This window comes from Argiope bruennichi, chromosome X2 (assembly GCF_947563725.1).
Source record: "Argiope bruennichi chromosome X2, qqArgBrue1.1, whole genome shotgun sequence".
NCBI classification, from domain to species: Eukaryota; Metazoa; Arthropoda; class Arachnida; order Araneae; family Araneidae; genus Argiope; species Argiope bruennichi.
Genome location: NC_079163.1, coordinates 96895984 through 96910911, shown reverse-complemented (window position 1 = coordinate 96910911; position 14928 = coordinate 96895984). Strand labels below are relative to the sequence as shown.

The window sequence follows — 14928 nt, the reverse complement described above, 5'->3', positions numbered from 1 at the left end:
AATCGAAAATGCAACGTTTACATTTTCCAATAAAATTATTGTATTCAAAATTCGATGAATTTCTTTTAATCCTAAGACAAAGTATTGAATTTCATTTATGTAACTTGTTGTATTTATCGTCTTCATCTTTACATAAATCGATAGACCGACAGACAGATAACCGTGTAGTGGATTTGGTATTGATGTTTAAGTCTGGTGATAAACTTGTATGTTGCATTAAATGCCCTAACTTCTTGATTTTTAAGGAAATTTTAAGGAAAACACCACATACCAAATATCACCAATCTGGATTAGTGTGTTTTTAAGATCTCATGATTGCAGACAGAAAGACAAGCATAATTTCATGAATATGCTTTTTGAATTCAAGGTAATTTAAACATAGAGAAACATAAAATTTTTGAGAAGGAATATTTTGAATTTGACAATAACTTCTTATTGTGAATTTCTCAGAATGTAAATTTTTGTGTATAGTATTTTGTATTATTAGAAAGCAAAGAGAACAATTCAAATTTGAAATCCAGCTTTAATTTAGTTTATATTTTTTGGCAAGTTTATTAAAATATTTAGATAAAAGCGAATGCAATATTTGAATAAATACTTTTATTAATCGTATATTAATTTCATTTTATAAATATGCATATTTGCTTATTATGATTTCTTCTTCATTTAGATAAATAATTAATTAAAATAATAAAATTGCTAGGAAATTTCAATTCAAAGTTAATTTTAGTTAGACCTTTGATTTGATTCGATTCGATTTATAATTCAAAAAACTGATTTCTGAATAAAAACAAAGATTATAAAATATATAACTTTAACTAATTTTGTACCTTTCATCAGATTTAATTTAACTTTTATTAACTTTAAACTTTTATTAACAGCTTCAATGATTTTTTTACTATTATAAAAATTATTTTTTAATATTATAATATATTTTTGTTAATATTATAATGTAAGTTAGATTAGGTAAATAGGAGGCTTATAAGTCTTTTAAGAATGTTACATTTTATGTATTGATTAAAAAAATTTTCAATAATTTGCAACTAGTTCAAGAATACAAAACAAAGAAATGGTGGAACAGGAAAATAAATCCATTGAACCACTGCCAGAGGATTCTTTGCAAGAATAAAACACGCGGGGCATTAAAAAAGAGAAAACTTTCTTTCTTAATGCCTCGCCCATTAAAGAAAAAACTTTCTTGGGGAAGTGTGGTCATTATGGATAGCAAGCGCCAAAGGGAAACTAAAAAAAGCCACGAAAGACATTTCAGCATTATTTCCAATAAGTCACATATCAAAATTAACTTTTAGATTAAAGGCATGGGGTATTCTTTGTTCGGACTATACCCAACAGTTCTTGTTAGCTAGGAAATTTTATAAATATTATTACTGATGCTACCATTGTGGCTACAGTGCAGGAAGTTCCAACAATCTCGATAACAGATAATGATGCTTTATTGATAATGAGGGCAAAAGAAAACATGAAACACAGGTAGCAAAACACGGCTAAAGCGCATATAAAGAAAATATTTACAGAAATCGGAAACACACTAACAGACCGCACTCGGCATGAAACGACTGAAGATATCACTCTCCAACGAGAGTATTCAATAAATTAACTAGTTTTTGCTGTCTGGTATTAATATAGGTTTTTCTGACAATGCATATAATTTTCTGTTCGGAATTTGAGTGCTCATAGAGATGGCTTTATATTTCTTGCATTTTCTAGTAACTTTATTTTGTTCGCATTATGTCGCCAAATTAGTAACTAAGTCACCAAATGACCATTAGGTTTGCCAACAAATTTGGTCAACATTGGCCTGGCATGCATTAAGAATATTTGTGAATACCTCTTTTGAATGGTGATACTCACATTGCAAGAAAGCAATATAACTTACTCGTATTAATATCATGTTTCAGATTTTTGTTTTGTTTTGTTTTTAGTCTCATTTGTATTTGTAATCTAGTATTTGAAAACTATTCCTTTTTTTGTTAATTATATTCCCTTGCTATTGGCTGTTTAATAGTGCTACCAGGTTTGTACGAAATAAGTCTACAGAAATCTTTTGTAATATTAATGTGTATCACCGCTGATAAAAAAAAAAAGTTTAAGCAAATAATAAGCTTATTGAACTCACAGATCAATGAAAAAAATAGTCACTTTTTGTTATTAATTCTATAACCATCAATTAATGTTAAGAAATGTTATATTAATATAACAATACGAATTCATAAATGTTAATTGATCCTAACAGAAACATAAATATTATCGAGAGACATTTTAGAGCGATAAATTGTAATTTGACAGTCACCCTTTACAGTAATTAATATGATGTGTTTGGGCACTGAAATTAAAAATTGCATTTCGGATATTTTAAAGTGCTTAAATTCTGAATTAACCCACAACGTGGAAATTCTGACCAATTAATAACATATTCAAAGCTTCAGAGAAGTATTGCATCCTTATTAACCTCGTAATCAACACAATACGTATTGATGAAATCTTCCGCATTCAAGTAGTGCCCGCCTATTATGTCTATTTTAATCTGCAAGGAGGCGCAGATAATATGAGTAACAATGTTAGAAAGTTCTCTTGAATTGAAATTAAGCATCTTTCCTTCTAGTGCTTTAGAATGGGGGTATGAAATTATAAATGTGTCAGCTGAAAGATTGAGTCATTTGTTACTATGGCAACCACTCCGTCATAAAAGGGACGATAAATACTAATTGCTGCGCTGAATGGGATGCATTAGAAGACGGAAATATGACATCGAAGGCTTGTTACAAAGATTCTTAATTAAATCAACAACAAAAGGAATCAAAAACTATTTACCTTAACTTTTGAAAGTAGTGATTAAATCTAGCACAAACAGATATTATTTAAATTGCTTCATATCAATCCATTCAATGCTGAAAGGCTGAAATTGGATACGGAATATTAAGAATAGCCCATTAAAACCTCAAAAGAGTGCTTTAAGTAATTATTTCGAGCAAGGCTAAATAGGAATAACTTGAATTATTGAACAATCAATGTTTTCCGGTATTTAATTATTGCTGTTTATTAACCGATTAGCTGTGACGGACGAAAGTGCGCGTTAAACCTAAACTGATTCTGTGTGTTTGTTGTGTAAAATAAAACGTAATTACTATTTACTATAAAAATTCCGAATTAAATAAGAATTGGTACTTGACGGCAAACCGTGAAGTTTACCTTGATAGAGAAATAAATTTAATGAAGAAAATTTTGATTGGTTTATATTGATGATTAGTGTCACAATAAAAAACTACTTTAGTTATCTTTATTCCTTTTATTGCTTTATTTCCATTTTGAGAAATTATACAACAATGGCTTTTGAAACATTTAATTGTTATTTTTTAATAAAAAATAGATCTCCACTGTCTGGCTCTAATTTTGTTATAAGGCTTAAACGACAGCAGTAACTGCCCTGTAAATATTTATCATTGTTTAAATATTATACATAATATATAGAATCTATAAAGATTTTTTTCTGTTCCTCAGATTACTAGTTAAAAAAAAATGTTTTTTTATAAATAACACATCTACAATTTTCATGTTAGACTATCGTAAATTTTTGTAACAAAAATGGCAAAATTGTTAGGAATTCCGGAATAAGCCATTTATCCAGAAATGAAGCTGAAAATTTGAAGAAAAAGGAAATAAAAAAAAAAAATTTCGTCTAATTTCCACTCTAATGGAACCTTTTGATTAAATAATTAAAACTAAATTAATTTTTAATAATTAAATCCTATTTCTAATTCTATCACGACAAAAGATGATTATTTTTAGTTAAAATAGTGTAATTCCCTTTACTTCAAAAATACAATTATAGATAAGATTTTACTCATACAATGAATTTTGTTCTTCCATACCTACAATTGGTCATTTCTGACTAATATTGCGAGAGCGACTAATATTGCATAAAGCATTGTTTCAGAAGCGTGTAACTAACACATAATTTTCACGAAAGTTAATTTTTTCAAAAAATATTCTTTTTATTTTCATTTTTCTTTTCGTTTATATTTCTTGGAAAAAAATGTATTTGAAATTGCAGAAAAATACCACTTTCATGCGAATGGAGCTTTCCATAAAGCAAGCATATGTTGATCAATAATTTTGATATTATTTCCTTTAAAAAATTCATGATACTTTTAATGTTATAAATGAATTATTGCAAAATCGATATCCTGTATAATCAGCAATTTAAAACTTGATTATTGCTTTTTTTTATTAATAACAGGACAGAGAAACTGACAAAAAATGGCATCTATATCAAATAGTAAATTATTTTTTATTTCTTATTTTAATGGGAAATTATCATTAAAATAAAATTTTAGAGCACTGAATTTCTATAATAGCCTGTCCAAAATGTTTTCAATTGTTTACACTAATCTTAAACATTTTACCACTCCCCCCCCCAATAAAAAAACGATTCATAGAAAGTAAATGTCTATAATATAGGTCCAAAAGTTCATGAATACGACGTAATCTTCTGGTTAGGTGTATTCTATAATTAAAAAAAATAAAATATTTTTAAAGAAAATGTCTCACTTCCTATTTTACGTTAGAACCCACTTGTTTAAAACTCCTTTATCAGAAATTATAGCATAAATTTCATTTTTTTACGTTTCACACTATATTTTCATAATTGCAATTTATATCACATTCGGGCATCCTTCTGATGAGTGCTTTATCAAGAATCCACCCCTAATTAATCATTAAGAGCACCTTAATTTGTTGAGTATTGTTATAATCTATGCATGAAACAAACTATTGATTTAATATTTTCTATGTGAAAAGATATTATTTGGTTGTTGGTTTTATATAACAGCGTCTTGTATTCTCATTTTATCAGGAATTTTTTCGTTTACACTATTTTTTTTCTTTCTGTGTCTCTATTTATTGCTCGTTTTTTTCTTTGCTCTTAAGGAAGTTGGGTACTTTAGTGTTAATTCTGGAAGAATGCGTTACAGATTTAATTAGTTTTCTCGAGGTTTTCATCGTCCTTGCTACTGCTGAAGAATGCTGGTTATTTTTTAAACAAAATTCTCGAATTTGGAGCGTTATTAAGAATACGTTAAGACAAGAAAAAAAAAGGGGTTTTTTCTCCTTCTTTTGTCTCATTACATAGGCAAGATTGAAGGTATTGATTCGCGAATCCATTATGTAAATATGGGAAATTTTTATGTCTGATATTAACTTCAAAATAAATCTTTACCATAAGCTTTTATTTTAATTTCCAATAGAGATTTAGCTAATTTTTAAGTTCAGAAACGTATCGCAAACTCGATACTATGGATCAGCTAAAATTAAGGGAAAATGGAAAAGAGATTCTTATCAGGTAAAACCGGAAGCACTATAATGTAATAATGTGAAGATACACCTACACAAATACGTACGACCAAATATTAAATAAAATAAATTTTCTGACAAAGAATTTTCATAAATTACTTCTGGACAATAATAAATAATTACTAAATCTCGAACTAGGTGCTCAAATTCAGAATTCAATTTTTAGTTGCAAATATCTATGATCGTAATAATGAATTTATAATGGCAAACTGAAATATCTGCTTACTTTTAACTAAAAAAAGCAGTTCATGTGTCTTTTCTTTTGGTAGGATTTCGATATCGTTAGAAAATGTTATAGAAACACGAATTGGTGATTATTTATTTACAAAAAAAAAAAACCTCTTGCGTTTATTTATTTATTTATTTTAATACAAATTTAGGATATAATTTCTGAATTTCTGTTTTCAGAACAACATTTTTATAGAATGGACTGGTCAAAGAGTTTACTTTTTTCCTCTGGCTAGTCCCACATTCGTGACGAAAACTTTTTGCATGAATACAAGTTGGAGTGATTTTGAAGATTGTACAGAACCTGCCTATTCTATCCGTGAAAAGTAAAAAGTGATCTTTCAAGCTTATTCACTAGTGGCCACAAGTTGAGCAGGTGACTTTTCTTATCCATTACAGGAACAATTTAAACAGGAATTAAACAGAAGATGCGTGTTACATAGCTATAAATCTGTACAATATTCGGTTAGTTAAATATACATTTGTTGTATCCAGTCTAAAGTTACTCTGCTGTGTAGTAATAGTTCAATGTTTTGTTCAACAACTGAATTGTATTTAAAAAAGTTGTTCAGCAAATTTATTTTTATATTATTAAAAAGTTGATTGTTATGCCGATATTACTGCGATGCATGTTGATACCAACAACCATGGCAATATGGGAAAGTCAAGTACAAGTGATCGACATGCTATAATCTTGAACATGATACAAGGACCACAATAACTTATATGAAGCAAATCTTTATTCAAGATATTCAAATTAAAAGTTAAATGATCATATTGAGAATTCGATTTGATGGAACTCATTCTGGAAAAAGATGATTAGATTAAAATTAAGAGGGTTCCTAAGTTTTTCAAAAAAAAAATTAAGATTCTTTAATAAGTATATATAAAATAAACAGATAGTATTAAGGTCATTTAAGAAAATTTAAATTTGATATTTTTCTACTCTTCTGAATAACATATTTTTTGTGGTAAATATTTTAGGTTTTAATGATAGGAAGAATGAGTTTTTATAATATCAATGAAAACTAACTGCTCAGTTTCTTTTAACTCTAGCAATGTTATCTCTTGATAAAGAAAAGAAATGTAGAAATCAATTCGGAAAAAACAAGCATTCAAATTGTGATAGTATTTAAACCAGTAAAAAGTCAACGCATATTACGAAAAAGAAACTTTATTTTTGAAAGAAGTGACATGCTGAATTATTTATCGAAAGATTATCCCACATTCCGAATTAGAAAGAATCACAGTCTAATCAAATTTTTAGACAGCTGCTTTTTCCATAAATATCAATGCAAATTGTTCAAAATAGAAAATAATGAAATCCTTTTGGATCATTCTTTGAATATTTTAAACCATAATTTTTTCTTAATGGTTATACATATTTTTCAATTTTAGAACAGCGCTTAGGACAAATGAATAACAAGGGTTCAAACTATTTAATAAGAGGATGTCAAAAAGTAATTCATAAATCATACTGAATGCGAATTAAGGGATTGAATATAGATTATATTTTAAAGATTCAGATATTTTAATAGGGCAATTTCTTATCGAAAAAGTAAGGTTTCACTTTTTATGTATCTATAAGAATGTTTCAAAATGCATTTACTCCTTTTTCATATCCATTTCTATCTTTTCAGTTTTTCCAAAATAACCTTAATTTACTTTAATTAGATTCTTAAGATAACAATCTGAATTTAATAAACACTATTTTAAAGATGTGGTTTTTTTTCTATCAGGGTTTCTAAAACTGTCGTTTCAAACATGTTGAACAGAGGTACAAATTTTTTATCATAAACTTTATAAATCACAAATGCAGTCAGTATGAAATTTAATTGAAATTGAAATGCTCTTAGGGGAACACCATTGCTTCATACTTAGATTATTTGTTACTAAAATGTTATGAAATCGGGAGGCATTCTTCCTTCATGAGTCGCTTCTGGAAAACCTACTTCATCAGATTACTGATAACTTGCAAATAATTAATTTCATTTAATTAAAGTTGAAAATATATAAATGTGGAATCAAATTCCTTAAATTTAGAAATGAAGACCTGTTTACAACATATGCCTGAAAAGAAAGGAAAAAAGCGAGAAAAGACTCTTCCAAACTAAATTTAAATTATATAAACTGTGCATAGTTTTAAGAAAACACTTAAAATGCATGAATGTGAATTTTTTCCACGATTTATTCGAAAGAACAGTCAGAATTCTCGACGCAAAAAAAGATTTCTCAACTGTTGTGCGATAAAAGTAAAACAACGAAACCCTCGAAAAAATAAATAAATAAATAAAATTCTTTCCGTCAACGTAAGAAAAAAAAAGTGACACAGAGTATAGATGTGACAGCAAAACATCAATGTTTTCTTCTGAATTTCATTTGTTTGAGAGGTAAGGAAGGAAAATACACGCATCCATGCATCCAGACTCTGTGATCTTCTGACTCAAAGGATATAGAGCTTTTGTACTTCCCTGAAGAAACCAAAACATGCTTCTTTACTTTCAATTGATTAGTTTGGAGTTTATCAATCTTTTTTTTTTCTTTGAGGCCCTTCCTCAATAACAGAAAAACAATTCTTAGCCTATAAATTTCTTATTTTTAGATTGATATGAATGGAAACTCCCTGCCTCTCTACATTTTATTCATATTATCATAAAATCTGATTCATATACTAGATACATCTAGATTGAAAATGAAACTAAAAGAAATAATATAAATAAACATATAACCTTTGAAATATTCTGGATCTGGGCTATAAAATATTTCAAAACGGATGTACCTAACGTGATTTTTTGCCTTTTCAGAATAAATCCTGTTTGTAATTTAAAAGTTCAAACAATGTGACTCACAATAAGCATAGGGTTAAAGAATAAAGTTTTTCTGACTGCTTCCACAGGAAAAAATTTCTATCCCAAAATATCTACAGATAAGATTAGAAAAGCGTGACTCCTCACCTCTGTGGGGTTGGATTTCATATTGTATTGCATATATATGTATATATATATATTGTATATTATTGATGGTTTCCTCCGAATTTCGGTGCAGTATATTTTATTTAATTTTTTTTTCGAGTTGACTTATATTAAGTTTCACTACACCCTTAGAATAAACTAGGTAGACGTGGGCAATGAAAAAAGAACCAAGAGTAATAACAAATAGATATCTACAATTTCATTATCAGTTGCAGAACTGAATTTTTCAATTGTTTAAAATTTCTGATCTAAAGTTGTAGCTTTTTGAATTTCTCATATAAAAAATAAACAAGTAATCTTCAGAAGATTCTCACTCGGTATTTTCATAAATTACCGAATTTGAATTTTTCTGATTCAAAAAAAGGAACAGTTCTGTTTCTCTGTAAATACAACAGTTCAAATAGTACTTTGACCTAATATGAAGGAATTTTTTATTTGATTTAAACGCTATATTTGTAGATTTCTATCAAATTTTGGACGAAATTAGTCTTAGAGCCGTCTTTGTGTTTTTGAGTCAAAGAATGCACGTGAACTCTATGGCTCAAAAACACAGAGTTAAATGGGTGATCAAAAGTATATGCGAGTGTAAAATTGAGGTCATATCCGTTAAATGGATGAATATCTGTCGATTCGTATAACAATACTCCAAAAAGTTTGGAAAATATCTTTTAGACTAAGCAAACGAGAAATATTCTTTTAATACGATTAAAATACGAAATATTTTTAGTAAATGAAAGCAGTTTAAAATCAGAAGAAATTTGCCATTTCTTTATAAAATTAAATAGTTTAAAGTTTTGAAAAATTTCTCTAAATGAATCATTTCAGTAAGGTGGGGATTCTTTGAAATGTGTTACGCTAATTTAATTTTGAATGCACTGCACATTCGGTAGGAGGAAAAATGGTATAATTGCCTGATGTAAATCAACGTGCAGTGAGATGCTAGATGACATGCACACTTACGTTTTCCACATGACTGTGACCATGCATGAAATTACTAATTAACGCTAATTACTAATCAATTATAAAATACTAGTCATTAATGAAATTTCTATATTGCGATATTTATGATAAAGCTGTTGCTGCTGTGAATGATTCAACTAATTGCCCTATATAGAATGGAATTCAATCATATATTTTTCTTTTTTAACTACTTTTAAATATTGCTTACCTTTTACTGCCAAAGAACTATTTCCACACGTAGGTTTTCTCAAATTTCTAGCTGAAGTCTGCGTTCTTCTTTTCTGAAAAAACAAACAAAAGGTGTATAAGTAAATGCATGCAATGTGAAAATATATTAAAGTTTACTTTTTTGTTTTCTAAATAGACCAAAGTTTCTAAAAGTTATTTATGCTCGGTGGATGCAAAAAAAAGAAATAAATAAATGAATAAATAAACGAAATGCGATTGATATATTTTCTACCTTTCACATTTTCTACCTTTTTTCTCACGCTATAAAATAAGTTTATTCAAAAGATTATACTTATTTTTTAATTCTAAAATTTTCAAAAAGAAATATGTTTTTGCTTAGAGTTAAAAGATATTTGAAATAAATAATTAATGATAGGAAAATATTCATATCTTTTATATTTTCTTCTTATTAAAGTTTTTGTTTTGTTTTGTTTTCTAAATAGACCAAAGCTTCTAAAGTTATTTATGTTTGGTAGATGCAAAAAAAAAAATGATATTGATAAATGTTTTTTTCACATTTGCTACCTTTTTTCTCACGCTATAAAATATGTTTATTCAAAACATTATGCTCATTTTTAGATTCTAAAATTTCCAAAAAAGAAAAATCTTTTTGCTCAGAATTAAAAGATATTTGAAATAAGCAATTAAGGATAAGAAAATATTCATATATGTTTTATTTATGCAGACCTTTCTGGTGTCACTCATTGCAAATTTTGAAGAGTTGATTAAAATAATTAATTTAATTTTCCTGAAACATAACGGAAGAAAGCAGACTTTCTAACAGAAAAATTCTGACTCTTCGTTGAAGGAGTTTTAATTATTTTGAAGATGTCAAATATTGTTTTCTTTTATATCCCTCAAGTCATAATCATGTCAGTTAAAATGTTAAATATATGTTATTAAAAAGTGGCTACACGTTTCTACTTGATTATGTCAAAGTCAACAAAATGGCTTATGCTTTTTTTTCATGCGATTCCTCAGCGATACAAAATAAATTGTTTGTATTTTTTTTATCATATAATATTTTTGCAACCATCAGCATACAGTTTATTTCTAAAGAATTATTTCGTTTGAAGACTTCTCTTTCGGGCAATTTAAATATTGTTAAGAATTATTTGTAAAAGGTTAAAATTCCCTTTACACCATTCTAACGGAATTGAAATTATCAAAACAATAAAGACACCAAAGCCGTTCGTTATGATGAAATGGCAATTCTCTTAATTTCGCATAACTTTTCGTCTACAAATCAAACTTCTTCACAAACACTCTTCAACTTTTCGTATAAACATCTCTCTCTCGAGTTTCAAGGCTGTGGTGTCCAAGTGAAAAGATTTCGGCTTCGGAACTGGAAGATTCCAGTTTCGTAACCTTATTGACTAACCTTATTTCACTAAAGATCTGTCGCGTGTGTAGACCTGGTACACGATAAATCTAATGTTATGGTACAAGAACCGTTAGGTGAATACTGAAGCTTGGATACCCAAATATTTTCCTGTTATCTGACCAGGCTTCCCGATTAAAATAATCTTTCCCAAAAATAGCCATAGTACTTCTTCCATAGTGGATACTAATATTATATATATATATTAACAAAGCTTACCGGCTTTAATTCAACCATTGAAATTATGTGTGTGAGTGTGTGTGCACGCGCGTACATAAATTATTACCTCATAAAACAATTATTTTCATTTGTTTGTAACAAGTTTTTCTTAATTTAGTTTAACGTCAATTTCTCAGTTACAGAAAAGATATATCGGGGCAGAACTTTTAACTTTAAACCACAAAGATAATGATGATAGCACTTGAACAATGGCTGTCACACTCCAAGTTTACAAGCTCTTATAACAGCAGGGCAATGCTTCTTCTTTACTAATTTGCTTTTAATTGGCTCTTATTAATGATAGGACTATGAATATATTTAAATAAAATATTCTGCTTCAAAATCACTCGTGAGTATGATCGAAGAAAGTATTAATTATATAAAAAATAGAAAACGAAATAAAATACTTTTGAAAACATATTTACTGCGTATCGAATATTGAATAGAATATGATACAATTTCTTAATATATTTTGTTATATATATTAGAGAATATAAGAACAGATGTTTAATTCAAATTTGAAGAGTTAAAAATACATTAAGTAAATTAATTATGTTCTATTCGGTTTTTTTTTCCAAAAAAGTACCAGTAAAGGTTTTGAATAATTCTATAATAGTAAATGAAAAAAAAAAAAAACGCAACAATAACAGCACAACTTTATACCTAACGAACGAGCGAAAGTGGCATACTTCAAACAAATGTACTTGCGTATCATTAACCCATTGCCATTTATGAAGAGTTATTACGAAAGACCCTATGAGCGAGCCATTTTTGGTTATTTTTCATGGTGATTAATCTCTCAGTTAATGCTCAAGTACCACAAAACCGAATGCGTATTTCTGACACTTTTTTTCCAACCAACTGAAATCAAAATTTGGCACAAACCTACAACTTTAGAAAGAAAACATCGAAAGTCATTGCGGTTTTGAGTCATCGCTTTTACATGCTTGTAAAAGTACAAATCCTTGGACCTTTTGAGTGATTTGGATCCAAATTTGATAGAATCTACACTTTAAATGTACCAAATTTTTTGAATAAAACTCTCTTTGTTTTATTGCTATTGTATTATCTTATAAGAAAATCGATTGGATAGACTTCCACTGAATGAATTTCGTTCAAAATTTGATAGAAATTTACAAATTTTGTTTGAAGACCATATATAAAATTGTATCTTTCTAGTCAAAGCATTTTTCATTGATCATGTTCACAGAATGACAGACAGCAATAATTCCAAAAGTTTGTATTTTGGTGGCTTTTTTTTTCAAATAAAAAATTGTACATAACTACAAATGTAATCATAAAATCACATTCACATTTCATATTATTAAGTCATTACGTTTTTAAGTTATCGCGTTTACATGTTTTTAAAAGTACAGACAGACATACGGTCATCCCTTTGACAAACTTGGTTTAAATTTTTCGGGAACATACATTTCAGATGTTAAATCTGTGTACCAAATTCCATTTGCCTAGCATTCTTCCTTTGTTTTGCCATTGTGTTAAGTTGTGCTAGGACAGCAGGACAGATAGACTTCCTCTGAATGAATTTCTTTCAAAATTTGATAAAAATCTGCAAATTTGATATAAAAACCGCATACTAAATGTCATTCGTCTGACTCAAAACGTTTGTGAGTTATCATATTCAAAGACAGACAGACAAGTATATGGGCAGATATAATTCCAAAAATTTGTTTTTCAAACTCAGAAAGATCTAAAATGTAAATATTTATCAAAATTTTGAGTTAGAATATTTTGACGATTGCAATATTTCGTATACAAGAAAGTAAAAATGCAACGACAGCCCCGTATAATAAATAACTCAGTGAAAATACAATGATGCATTTAAGTATTATAAAAATATAAAGTTGTTAATCAATATTAATTCTAAGGATGCATAACTTTGTAAGTATTTCAAATAATTATATGGTTTCGTTTACTATAAAAATAAATAGAAAATTTTTTGCATCATTGTTCTTCTAAAATGCATACTCCCAATTGTTGACTCAATCATTATATGAGTATTGGAATGACTAAAATAAATTATAGCAATAAGCGATAATAAGAAAAACGGCCTGCAAAATCAATTTCAGAAAATTTTTACTTTAGAATATTTATCAATCTTTTTGCTTTTCTATACTTAGAATTACATTTATTTTAAAAACATATTATTAAAACGTTTTTGGACTTTACTCGAATAAATTTTGAACTAAAATATTTTTTCCCCTTCAATTTGCCGAAACTTTGAGTATCTCTTTTTTTTTCTTTTAAATTAAATATCACGTTTTATTACTAAATAAATAGCCTATTCAGAGCTATTTAATGAGCTAATTTTCAAATATAAATCAAGAAATTCTCTGAAGAAATAAAAAAAATTGTTACTCATTTACATTTTATTTCTTAAATGAATTGGAATTTGCAATAAAATCAATAAATTTCAAATTTTCCAACTAATTTCTTAGTCTGTAATATCAATATTTGATTTCAAGATAAAATTATCAATCTATATACACATATATATATGATATGTTTTCTTATAGAATAATTTTATAAAGTTTGATTTCCAATATATTTTTGCTCCTGATTCTCTTATTGATTGAAATAATTTTCAAAAAAGTATTTGTTGATTTCTTAGAATATAAAATTCTTATTTCGACTATTTATGATTGCAAGTTATTTTTCGAAGTATTCTCAATCAATTTTTTTTATTTAAAAGGATTCTGAGAATAATGAATAAAAAAGTAAATAAATGTAGGAAAATTTTTAAATACTTCCATTTTCTGAAAGTATTGAGAAGAAAATGCAAAGAAAGTAAGTTTTCATTTTGAGATTTTATGAACGATAAACTCTTAATACAAATAAAACTCGTATTTAAAATTTAAATTTTCTATTATTTCCTAGAATCTACAAACATTTTAATAAAATTTCATACATTTATAAAAAATGCTTAATACCTTATATCGCATTCAGAAAATGTAAACAATGTTATTTTAAATTATAAGACTTGGTAAATATCACAAATAACTAAATGATCAGATAAATTAGAACTTTTTTCAGTGGCTTTTTATTATTTGAGAATAGTTAATTTTAATGATGAAAATAACAGACTACATTTTAAATTCAATGTATTCTGTGTAACTATTCTGATGATGATTAGGTGTGTCCTGAAAGTGGCAATACACCGGTGAAAAGCTCATAATTAAAATTAAAAAAAAATAGCTATCAATGGACTAGCTGTTCAAAAATAAACCTTCATATGCTTGTGTACTAGAAGCTACAAACAGCCAAAGAAAAAAAAACCGAGAAAAAAAAAGAAAAAGAAAAGAAAAAAAAGCAGGCATGAATTATTTTGAATAAATTTTTAATGTCAATTCGAATGTTACCAGATATCAAAAAGCTAGAAACGGATTTTCTTCCATATTCAGATACTCTATGATTTTGTGAAGAAATCTAGTTCTAGTATGAGAATGTTTCTGAACTTGACATGAACTTCGCTTTTGAATTGTTTCTTTTACCAGATTTTCAAGGCATTATTCATATTTAAATATTTTAGCTGTAAAATTTGACAAAGCA

The 14928-nt window shown here is 27.5% G+C and overlaps 1 long non-coding RNA gene across 1 annotated transcript in view; it reads right to left on the bottom strand.

The window, feature by feature from the left end:
• The window catches only part of LOC129960798 (uncharacterized), a 317867-nt gene that overhangs the window by 131735 nt on the left and 171204 nt on the right, over window positions 1-14928 (bottom strand). Inside the window, exon 2 of the long non-coding RNA XR_008783689.1 lies at window positions 9739-9811. This is a non-coding gene — a long non-coding RNA (uncharacterized LOC129960798). The remainder of the gene's footprint in view (window positions 1-9738; window positions 9812-14928) is intronic.